This window comes from Apus apus, chromosome 7, assembly GCF_020740795.1.
Source record: "Apus apus isolate bApuApu2 chromosome 7, bApuApu2.pri.cur, whole genome shotgun sequence".
Taxonomy (NCBI): Eukaryota; Metazoa; Chordata; class Aves; order Apodiformes; family Apodidae; genus Apus; species Apus apus.
Genome location: NC_067288.1, coordinates 19,336 through 30,183, shown reverse-complemented (window position 1 = coordinate 30,183; position 10,848 = coordinate 19,336). Strand labels below are relative to the sequence as shown.

General features: G+C 48.7%; 1 pseudogene; it reads left to right on the top strand.

Moving 5' to 3' along the window:
- The first annotated feature begins 8,620 nt into the window (after nucleotides 1-8,620).
- Nucleotides 8,621-9,570, top strand: LOC127387143 (olfactory receptor 14I1-like; annotated as a pseudogene).
- Nucleotides 9,571-10,848: the final 1,278 nt, after the last annotated feature.

Here is a 10,848-nt window from a genome sequence, read left to right as displayed (position 1 = left end):
CTGGATGCCACGGGAAACATAGTGATGAGAATTGAGGAGAAGTCTGAGGTCCTTAATGGCTTCTTTGCCTCAGTCTTTAGTAGTAGGACCAGGTGTTTAGAATAAATTATTGTTGGAAAGAAGGATTTCTCCCCAGCTGACAGAGAATACATCAGTGATGACTTCACAGCAGCTTCCCCTGGAGCCCCAGGGACAGCTGGAGGAAGCACGGAGGGGGCAGAGCAAGTGCTGCCTTGGGCTGGTCCTCTGCTGCTGAGCTGGGCTCCTGGGATGGAGGGAGCTGCTGGCAAGTGGGCAGTGCTGCAGAGAGACAGCTCTGCCCAGGAGCAGCTCCTCTGCCCAGTGCAGCAGGGAGAAGGACACTGCCAGGGGATCTGAGGTACATGAGCAAGAGAGAGAGAGCTTAAAAGTGGTCAGGATTTGGGGGATGACTGAGACCTCAGTGGAGGAGAAATCTGTGCAGCCCTTGACATGGTGAATCTCTGGGTGCAGGGCAATGCTGATGCAGTTCCTGGAGACATCTCCTGAAGCTGACACAGGCACAACTTATGCAATCTTTATGAAGGGGCTCTTTTTGGGGAATTTCAAATAGCTGTGAATTTGAGTGTGCAGGTAGGGGTGCCCAGGGCTGTCCTTCAGAGCAGGGTCCCTGCTCTCCAGGGGCTGTGTGCTGGGGCAGGGACTCTGCTGCCTGCCAGGGTCAGCTCTCAGTCTGCCTGAGGAGCTCCCCATGGCCCTGTGGGGAGAAGGTGTGGGGAGGTGGAGTGGCCCCCATCAGGGCAGGGCAGGGTCTTTTTGCTGTCAATTGGTGCTGCACGGGTCAGGGCTGCTCACAGTTCCAGATCACTCCAGGACATTTGCAGATGGTCTTTCTGAGGAAGGACTTGAAAACATAGTTTACCTACAAGAAAAGTAGTCTGTGCTTTGATTTTTCTCCTCAGTGTGGGCTGGATGGACAGTGGGAGATTGAAAGCTCTTTCTCTGCTCTGAAGAAGGCACTGAGACCCCAGGTATTGTTAGCACTTAACTGAGTGACTCCAGAGCCCCTGCACATAAACGGTGTCTCTGGGCAGGGCTAGGCAGCAGAAGGTCTCTGCTGGGCAGAGATAACCACACAGCAGGTGGAATGGGTGCTGTGAGCACTGACAGGGAGGAGATATGGGGACAGAGAAAGATCTGCCAGTAGGAACAGCTTCAGGCAATGGAGACACAGGCAGGGAGTGGGAAGAAAAAGCAAAAAGGTGCTGGGGAAGCTCTCCCTTGGTCCTTCACTGTAGATGTGACACACCACTGTGTGCTGGGCAGTGACCTGACTCTCCATTTAAGACATCCTATCTCTAGGACCCCAGCTTGTCTGCTTGGCCTGTCTACCCCCAGAATAGCCCAGCTCTTCTGTAAGATCCTGGGGAGGGCTGAGCCTTTCCTTGGGGGTCAACACTCTGCTCAGAGCCATTTGCTTCTCTCTGAGAGGGGCCATGTCCTGCTCTCTGCATCACAACTGCACCTCTGGGATAGGATAGAGAAGAGTTTGTAGATCTGCCCTTTCAAACAGTGCTTTCCTGCTCCCATATGAATTCAGGGATTTGGGGTCTTTTTTAAAGAGTAATTTGTGTGAGAAGTCATCTTCAAGGCAGCTCAAGTGAAAGCACAGGGCAGGTGGGAACAAGACTGACAGACATGGCAGGACTCCTGGCTCTGCCCTGAGCCACAGGGAGCTGAGCCTTTTTGCCTGTCCTGTCATAAGACTCCTGTCCTGGTTTGAGCCAGGATTAAGCCAATTTTTCTTTTCACTGATTATTTTTTCCTTCAGTAAGTTTCTTTTAACTAGCAACTGTGTGTTCTGCTAGGCTGATAAGACAGTGGAATGTTTTTCTAACTACTGAGGTTTCAAGGTTACACCTTCACTCCGCCGGCTCAGACACTATGGGGAGATCTCTGACCCCCTCCCGTGGGAGGCTGAGTTAGACAGACAGCAAAATTGGCCAAAGATATTCCATTCCATATATCTACATAAGCTCAAAGGAAGGTCAGAGATCACAGAAGACAGCTTCCTTCTTCTTCTCGCCTTCTCTTCCGTCCATGGCCGGCATCCGGGGAGGACTCTGTTCATCCATCACCATCGACCCTTTGGCTTGAGCTCTCCTGACCCTCATAACTCTCTGCTTTCTCCAGCAGCAGCTCCGGGATTCCTGAGGACTCTTGCCAGTTCAGGGGAGTGCTGTGGGAGTTGCTGGGGGTGGGGGGAGGCGAGAGGCTTTTGCCCATATCTGAATATATCTGTATATAATTGTATATATTTTCTTGTATGATTCATTAGTGTTTTAATTAAAGCTGTGTAGTTTAGTTTTCAATCCAGCCAAGTCTCTCTCTTTTTCTCTCTCTCCTTCCCTACCTGGGTGGGGGGGGGGGAGGGGATCGAGAGCATTGTTGTCGGACCTGAGTCAAACGGTGACAACAATTAATTGGCGCCCAACGTGGGGCACGATTTTAAGCCCAGATTACACATTTTCATCAATTGGGAGTGTCCAAAATTCCATCTCTGATGGGAGGAATCCCTCAGATAGCAATGAGCAATAATTCTGCTGAGTTTCCTGACGGATTGAAAACTGAACAGACACTTACTGCAATGAATCTACTGGATCTTTTTCCAAACCTGCAATTGTACATGTGGTATGTAGTCGAGGGCATTCTGCTCTTTGTAGCTGCTCTTGTGATTCTTTTGTGGTTTATTGACAGAACTGTAGCCATAATCAACCGTATCATTACCAGCCTAGTGATCCTAGGGATGATGATACTGTTCTCTATGGGGTCACTGTATGTGTACAGTTACACTGCTAGTCCTACTGGTACAACTCCTAAAGTGAATGGAACGGTCCATGTTGGTAACAGCAATAGCTGGTTCAATTTTACCTCTCCATATTCTCTCAAGCTGAATCTCCCAGCTCTTGACGTGAATAGCATGGTTGCAGTGGGGATGTTTTTGCTGAATGTTTATAATATATTGTGGATGCGTAGGGCCAGATGCTGTTCTGCTCACTGCCATTCCCCCACAGGCAATGTTGCTGCCACTGCTGCTGCCAACACCACTGCTGCCAATACCACCACTCCTGCTGCTACAAAAACAACTGCTTCTACAAAGATAAAGTCCAATCCCTCGCAAGTCAAGCTCGTTGACCCTGTGACTAGGAGCAAGGCAAAGACAAAAACAGAGGCTGGCAGTGAGGAAGGGAAGGATTCTAAATCAGAAGGTGAGGCTGAGGAAGAAGAGGATTCTAATTCAGTTGATGGAGCGGGTGCCTCTCAGACAGATAAAAAACCAGGCCACTCTCAGACAGATAAAAAAACAGGCCACTCTCAAGCAAATAAAAGAACAGCAGGTCCTCCTCAATCAGATGACGACGGTGACCTCACCCAGCCTTTCTCTATGAAAGAACTGCGCCTCATGAGAAAGGACTTCACCCGCATTGATGGTGAGGGAATCCTTCCTTGGCTGCTCCGATGCTTTGATAGTGGTGCTGAGACCTACAATGTGGATGAGAGAGAAGCCAAGCAGTTGGGATCCCTGGCCAGAGATGCTGGTATTGACAGAGCACTTAGTAGTAAGACAGGAACTACTACCCTGTGGGACCGACTTCTTTCAGCTGTGAGAGAGAGATATCCCCACAAGGGTGACATCGGATGGCGCCGAAGCAGAACACCCACTCTCGAGAAAGCCATCACCTACTTGAGAGAGATTGCTGTGCGAGAAGTGATCTATAATAAAGATGGAATCACAGATCCTGATGATGTTGAGTGTGACACACAAATGTTCCGGAAGTTTGTTCAGGCTGTACCAGCAGCGCATGCCCATATATTCTCCTTCATGGGATGTTTTGAAGGTTACGAAATACCAACTGTACGTGAGGTAACTGTTAAAGCACGACAGTATGGAGACATCCTCTCTGATTCCCTTTACTTCCACACCTCAGCCATTAAAAAAATGACTGACAGGAAGAATAAGATGCCAAATGGATGGGGAAGTAAACTCCAGATTCTTCCTAGAGACAACTGGTCACGTGTTGCAGCCATTAAGAAGAGACGTCCTGCTACAAGACAGCAGTGAGAGGGACAGGACTCACTGTGACGCCACCTGTGGTCTCTCTTGAAAAATCATTTTAAAGAGGACATGAGAGTCTGGGACAAGAAACCCACTGATGTTCTCCAGTTACGTGTGCAAGAGCTTCTAAACAGAACAAAGCCAGGAGATGGTTCTTCCAAGAAGAAGGTTGCACCAGTCAACAACCAGGATGGTTCATCGAGCTCTAGTGCTCAACCCTAGGGATGCCCTGCCTCCAGCCAGGAGGAGGAGAGGGACAACCGAGTTTATTGGACTGTGTGAATTCGGTGGCCTGACACATTAGAACCACAAAGATATAAAGCTTTGGTGGACACTGATGCACAGTGCACTCTAATGCCATCGAGTCATAAAGGGACAGACTCTGTCACTATCTCTGGAGTGACAGGAGGTTCTCAACAACTGACTGTTGTGGAGGCCGGTGTGAGCCTCACTGGTAAGGAGTGGCAAATGCACCCTATAGTGACTGGCCCAGGTGCTCCGTGCATCCTTGGCATAGACTGTCTCAGGAAAGGATACTTCCGTGACCCGAAAGGGTACCGGTGGGCCTTTGGTATAGCAGCTGTAGAGACTGAGGACACTGAACAGCTGCGTACTTTGTCTGGCCTTTCAGATGACCCTTCTGTAGTAGGGTTGCTGAAGGTTGAAGACCAACAGGTGCCAATTGCCACTTCAACAGTGCATAGACGACAGTATCGCACCAACAGAGACTCTGTGATCCCCATTCATAAGCTGATTCGGCAATTGGAAAGCCAAGGTGTGATTAGCAGGACTCATTCACCCTTCAACAGTCCTATCTGGCCAGTGCGAAAGCCTGATGGCGAGTGGAGGCTGACAGTGGACTATCGTGGCCTGAATGAGGTGACACCACCACTTAGTGCTGCTGTACCGGACATGCTAGAGCTTCAGTATGAGCTGGAGTCGAAAGCAGCTAGGTGGTATGCCACTATTGACATTGCTCATGCATTCTTCTCTATTCCCATAGCACCAGAGTGCAGGCCACAGTTTGCTTTCACCTGGAGGGGAGTCCAGTACACCTGGAATCGACTGCCCCAGGGGTGGAAACACAGCTCAACCATTTGCCATGGACTGATCCAGGCTGCCCTGGAGAAGGGTGGAGCTCCAGAACACCTGCAGTACATTGATGACATCATTGTGTGGGGTGACACATCAGAAGAAGTTTTGAGAAAGGTAAAAAGATCATCCAAATTCTTCTGGATGCTGGTTTTGCTGTAAAAAGAAGCAAGGTCAAGGGATCTTCGCGAGAGATCCAGTTCCTGGGAATCAAGTGGCAAGATGGTCGTCGCCACATCCCAATGGATGTGATTAACAAAGTAACAGCTATGGCCCCACCATCAACTAAAAAGGACACTCAAACCTTTTTAGGGACTGTTGGTTTCTGGAGAATGCATATTCCATGTTACAGTGAAATTGTGAAACCTCTCTATGAGATGACCAGAAAGAAGAATGATTTCAAATGGGGTCCTGACCAACAGAAAGCTTTTGAGCAGATTAAAAAGGAGACTGTGCAGGCAATGTCCCTTGGACCGGTTCGAACAGGGCCAGACATCAAGAATGTGCTCTACACTGCAGCCGGACACAATGGTCCCAACTGGAGCCTCTGGCAGAAAGCACCAGGGGAAACTCGAGGTCGACCCCTGGGATTCTGGAGCCGGAGCTACAGAGGTTCCGAGGCCAACTACACAACAACTGAGAAGGAGATACTTGCAGCATATGAAGGAGTTAGAGCCGCTTCAGAAGTGATTGGCACTGAAGCACAGCTCTTTCTGGCGCCCAGACTACCGGTGCTGAGATTCATGTTCGAGAATAACCTTTCTCCTGTCCATCATGCCACCGATGTGACTTGGAGTAAATGGACTGCTTTGATCACCCAAAGAGCCCGAATAGGGAAACCTAATCGTCCAGGTATTGTGGAAGCAATTACAAACTGGCCAGAAGGCACCCACTTTGGAATGCCACCACAAGAAGTGGTGAGACGAGCTCAAGAAGCTCCACCATATGATCACCTACCAGAGACTGAGAAACAATTTGCTCTTTTCACCGATGGCTCCTGTCGTCTTGTAGGGAACCGCCGGAAGTGGAAAGCTGCCGTGTGGAGTCCTACACGACTGGTTGCACAAGCAGCTGAAGGAGAAGGTGAATCGAGTCAGTTTGCAGAGGTCAAAGCCATCCAGCTGGCTTTGGACATTGCTGAGCGAGAGGGGTGGCCGAGACTCTACCTCTACACTGACTCGTGGATGGCAGCAAATGCCTTGTGGGGTTGGCTAAAACAGTGGCAGCAGAATAACTGGCAGCGAAAGGGTAAACCTATTTGGGTTGCTGACCTGTGGAAAGACATTGCAGCTCGGATAGAGAAACTGGAGGTAAAAATGCGTCATGTGGATGCACACGTGCCCCTGAGTCGAGCCACTGAGGAACATCGACACAACCAACGGGCAGATGAGGCTGATCAAGTGTTCCAAGTAGACTTAGACTGGGAACACAGGGGTGAGCTTTTTCTGGCTCGGTGGGCCCATGATGCTTCAGGTCATCAGGGCAGAGATGCAACATACAAATGGGCTCGTGACTGAGGGGTGGACTTAACTATGGACACTATTGCACAGGTGATCCATGACTGTGAGACATGTGCTGCAATTAAGCAGGCAAAACGGTTGAAACCTTTGTGGTATGAGGGGAGGTGGTCAAAGTACAGATTTGGAGAGGCCTGGCAAATTGACTACATCACACTTCCTCAGAGCCGCCAGGGTAAGTGCTATGTGCTTACAATGGTGGAAACAAGTACAGGATGGTTGGAGACATATCCTGTGCCTCATGCCACAGCCAGGAATACTATCCTGGGTCTTGAGAAGCAAATTTTGTGGAGACATGGTACTCCAGAGAGAATTGAGTCAGACAATGGGACTCATTTCAAAAACAGTCTTGTCACTGACTGGGCTAAAGAGCCTGGTATTGAATGGATCTACCATATCCCATACTATGCACAGGCCTCAGGGAAAGTTGAAAGGTACAATGGTCTGTTGAAGGCTACCGTAAAGGCAATGGGTGGTGGAACTTTCAAAAACTGGGATAAAAATTTGGCAAAGGCCACCTGGTTAATTAATACCAGGGGATCCATCAGTCGGGCTGGTCCTGCCCAGTCAGACCTTTTGCATACTGCAGATGGGGATAAAGTCCCTGTGGTATGTGAAAGAAACCTGCTGGGTAAAAGTGTTTGGGTCTATCCTGCTTCAGGCAAAGGTAAACCTGTCAGGGGTATTGCTTTTGCTCAGGGACCTGGACATACCTGGTGTGTGATGATGGAGGATGGTGAAGTACAATATGTACCTCAGGGTAATCTGACTTTGAGAGAGAATCCTTAATTTGACAGCTGGTAAAGTACAGAGCCTGTATGTAATATATGGTATGGAATAAGGGGTGGAATGTCCTGGTTTGAGCCAGGATTAAGCCAATTTTTCTTTTCACTAATTTTTTTTTCCTTCAGTAAGCTTTCTTTTAACTAGCAACTGTGTGTTCTACTAGGCTGATAAGACAGTGGAATGTTTTTCTAACTACTGAGGTTTCAAGGTTACACCTTCACTCCGCCGGCTCAGACACTATGGGGAGATCTCTGACCCCCTCCCGTGGGAGGCTGAGTTAGACAGACAGCAAAATTGGCCAAAGATATTCCATTCCATATATCTACATAAGCTCAAAGGAAGGTCAGAGATCACAGAAGACAGCTTCCTTCTTCTTCTCGCCTTCTCTTCCGTCCATGGCCGGCATCCGGGGAGGACTCTGCTCATCCATCACCGTCGACCCTTAGGCTCGAGCTCTCCTGACCCTCATAACTCTCCGCTTTCTCCAGCAGCGGCTCCGGGATTTCTCGGGACTCTTGCCAGTTCAGGGGAGTGCTGTGGGAGTTGCTGGGGGTGGGGGGAGGTGAGAGGCTTTTGCCCATATCTGAATATATCTGTATATAATTGTATATATTTTCTTGTATGATTCATTAGTGTTTTAATTAAAGCTGTGTAGTTTAGTTTTCAATCCAGCCAAGTCTCTCTCTTTTTCTCTCTCTCCTTCCCTACCTGGGGGGGGGGGGGAGGGGATTGAGAGCATTGTTGTCGAACCTGAGTCAAACAGTGACAACTCCTTACATTTTAAGCAATGAAATGTGGGGTTTTGTACCCCTCGGAAGAACAGCCACCAGATGGTGGAGAACATAAAATAGAGAAAATTATTATAAAATTTCCTTCAAAGGCAGATTGTATCTTACATCCTTTGTGAACACGTGAGTGGTGACAAACCAGCTCCAAGGACCAACTGCAGCAGAGCAGAGCTGACTCCTTGGCCACACTTAGGCTGAGGTCCTGCTCCTCACAGAACCCTCAGCCAGCACAAACCAGAGAAAGGAAATGTACTTCAACTGCTACTGGAAATTTCTATGAAAAATTGTGGGGATTTTATCTCAAAAAATTTCCTTCATTTCATTCTTGGAAAGTGTGCCATGCCCTGAGGGACCAAATGTCCAACAGCAGCTCTATCACCCAGTTCCTCCTGCTGGCATTTGCTGGCACTTGGGAGCTGCAGCTCTTGCACTTCTGGCTCTTCCTGGGCATCTACCTGGCTGCCCTCCTGGGCAACGGCCTCACCATCACCACTGTCGCCTGGGACCACCACTTCCACACCCCCATGTACTTCTTCCTCCTCAACCTCTCCCTCCTCGACCTGGGCTGCATCTCCACGACTTTCCCCAAATCCATGGCCAATTCCCTGTGGGACACCAGGGCCATCTCCTACTCAGCATGTGCTGCACAACTTCTGTTCTTTGTCTTCTTCATCACAGCAGAGTATTGTCTCCTCACCATCATGTGCTATGACCGCTACGTGGCCATCTCAGACCCCTGCACTACGGGACCCTCCTGGGCAGCAGAGCTTGTGTCCACATGGCAGCAGCTGCCTGGGCCACTGGGTTTCTCTATGCTCTGCTGCACACAGCCAATACATTTTCACTGCCCCTCTGCCAGGGCAATGCTGTGGGCCAGTTCTTCTGTGAAATCCCCCAGATCCTCAAGCTCTCCTGCTCACTCTCCTACCTCCAAGAACTTGGGCTTCTTGTGGTTAGTGCCTTTTTTTTATTTGGCTGTTTTGTCTTCATTGTGGTGTCCTATGTGCAGATCTTCAGGGCAGTGCTGAGGATCCCCTCTGAGCAGGGACGGCACAAAGCCTTTTCCACCTGCCTCCCTCACCTGGCCGTGGTCTCCCTGTTTATCAGCACTGGCATGTTTGCTTACCTGAAGCCCTCCTCCATCTCCTCCCCATCCCTGGATCTGGTGTTGTCATTTCTGTACTCCGTGTTGCCTCCAGCAGTGAACCCCCTCATCTACAGCATGAGGAACCAGGAGCTCAAGGCCGCCCTATGGAAACTGACACAGTGGCCCCTGTTCCACTGCCAATAACCTGTGCTTCACCTCCTCTGCATGCTTCCTGGGGTTTATCTTGGGCCAGGAGTCTGCTTTTTTTTCTTTGTGAGAATCATAACTGTTATATCTTTTTTTTTTTTTTTTTTCTTCTGGGTTTACTCTCCTTTTCTAGAGGTTTGATCCTGTTGTGTCTGACTCTTTAGATGTGTGAGGGACCAGCCCTCAGGACCTACACTTGCTGGAATTGGTGTAGAAACCCCATTGTAACCCCTAAAGAAAGTCTCATTTGCATCCCAAAAGGCCTGCCTGAGAGAATGGAGACTGCACTGATGGTCTGCATGTGGCCTGAGGCTGCATGTGCAGTGATTGAGATAAGGATGGAGGGTGGGAGGGGGCAGAGGTCCACTCCAGCTGCTCAGGCTTATTATGCTTATCCTTGCAAAAGAAGGTAACTAGGCCACCATGGAAAGTACTGGCCAAAGTTAATCATCTTAAGACCCTGTAAATATTGGCCCTGAGAGGAAGGCACTTCAGAGCTCCCAGGTTCCATACCAAGCTGCAGTCTCACACGTCTCATGAAGACAGTTGGCTCATCTGTTCGGGAAGAGTAGTCAGAAACTTCTCTTAAATATGGGGGGAAACAAAATTCTCTTTTGTTGTTATAATTTGACTCTGGGAGGTAATTCAGGTTATATTCCAACATCCTTTGTGAAATTATTCACCAAAATGTAACATCTCCAAAAGTTCACCTCTGTATCCATGTGTGTATGTGCATTTAATGTAGTTTAGAAACTTTGTCAGACCTTTAATTGAAACTCTGTATTGATTATAACTGTTTTTTTATTATTAAGTTATTAGAAAATAATATAATATGATTTTGTGGTTTATTATAATAGTGTTAATCAATCTTAATTTACTGCTATGTCAAATCACACCAGACCCCTAACTACGTTAGAGCCCTTGTCATGGTTCACTCCTCGGTGGACGCATGATGGTTCATTTCAGCTGTGATCCCAAAGTGCAAAAATGAAATGGCAGCAGGCCCAGGGAGTTATCAACACACAATGACTTTATTGGTCTTGCCCGTAAAGCGGCTTGTGATAGAAAGGAAGAAAAATAGGGACGATGAGGTAAAAGCGGGGGGGAAGAGGATAATAGATACTACCACAGGTCCAAAGGCTTCTCTGTGGTCCCGAATCCAGAAGGCGTCCCGCTGTTTCTTCTTCGATCGTCGTGATCTCTCGGTGGTGAAGATCTTCAAAGTCCGGTTACTAAGGAACCATCTTTTATTCTGGGTAGCACACCTTGCTCCTC